We start from the raw sequence: 1,576 nt of genomic DNA on the forward strand, positions 1-1,576 counted from the left end.
ACCTCGGAATAAGAGAGAAACAGACTAATATTAGCGTAGATGCCATTCTTCTAACGATGTAGCAAGTACATCGGGTGTTATGAGAAGTGTTCCCGGTTCACCTAATTAATGCAGCCTAAAAATCCTTTAACGGATTTGAATATTAGAAGTGTATTAGTGTGTTATGTGTAAGCCAGGTTAAAGAGATGGGTCTTTAATGTAAATTTAAACTGCAAGAGTGTGTCTGCCTCCAGCACAATGTTAGGTAGGTTATTCCAGAGTTTGGGCATTAAATAGGAAAAGGGTCTGCTGCCCGCAGTTGGTTTTGATATTCTAGGTATTATCAAATGGCCAGAGTTTTGAGAACGCAGCGGACGTGGAGGACTATAATGTAACAAGAGTTTGTTCAAATACTGAGGTGCTAAACCATTCAGGGCTTTATAAGTAATAAGCAATATTTTAAAATCTATACAATGCTTAATAGGTAGCCAGTGCAGTGTTGACAAAACTGGGCTAATATGGTCATACTTCCTGGTTCTAGTAAGAACTCTAGCTGCTGCATTTTGGACCAGCTGGAGTTTGTTTATTAAGCATGCAGAACAACCACCCAATAAAGCATTACAATAATCTAACCTTGAGGTCAAAAACACATGGATTAACATTTCTGCATATGACATTGAGAGAATAGGTCGTAATTTAGATACATTTGAGATGGAAAAATGCAGTTTTACAAATGCTAGAAACGTGGCTTTCTAAGGAAAGATTGCCATCAAATAGCACACCTAGGTTCCTAACTGATGACGAAGAATTGACAGAGCAGCCATCAAGTCTTAGAGAGTGTTCTAGGTTATTATATGCAGAGTTTTTAGGTCCTATAATTAACCCCTCTGTTTTTTCAGAATTTAGCAGTAAGAAGTTACTCATCATCCAGCTTTTTATATCGACTATGCATTCCGCAAGTTTTTCAAATTGGTATGTTTCGCCGGGCTGCGAAGAAATATAGAGCTGAGTATCATCAGCATAACAGTGAAAGCTAACACCGTGTTTCCTGATGATATCTCCCAAGGGTAACATGTAAAGCTTGAAGAGTAACGGCCCTAGTACTGAGCCTTGCGGTACTCCATACTGCACTTGTGATCGATATGATACCTCTTCATTCACTGCTACGAATTGATGGCGGTCATAAGTACGATTTGAACCTGCACTTCCATTAATGCCAACAAAGTTTTCTAGTCTATGCAAGAGAATGTTGTGGTCAATAGAGTCGAATGCAGCGCTAAGATCCAATAGCACTAATAGAGAGAGATACAACCACAATCAGATGATAAGAGCAGGTCATTTGTAACTCTAATGAGAGCAGTCTCAGTACTATGATATGGTCTAAATCTTGATTAGAAATCCTCACAGATACCATTTTTCTCTAAGAAGGAATGTAATTGTGAGGATATTACCTTTTCTAGTATCTTGGACAGAAAAGGGAGATTCAAGATCGGTCTGTAATTAACTAGTTATTTGGGGTCAAATTGTGTTTTTTTTTTATGAGAGGCTTAACAACAGCTGGTTTGAAGGTTTTGGGGACATATCCTAATGACAATGA

The sequence above is a fragment of the Sinocyclocheilus grahami genome, unplaced genomic scaffold (genome assembly GCF_001515645.1).
Source record: "Sinocyclocheilus grahami isolate Dianchi unplaced genomic scaffold, SAMN03320097.WGS_v1.1 scaffold837.1, whole genome shotgun sequence".
In the NCBI taxonomy this organism is placed as follows: domain Eukaryota; kingdom Metazoa; phylum Chordata; class Actinopteri; order Cypriniformes; family Cyprinidae; genus Sinocyclocheilus; species Sinocyclocheilus grahami.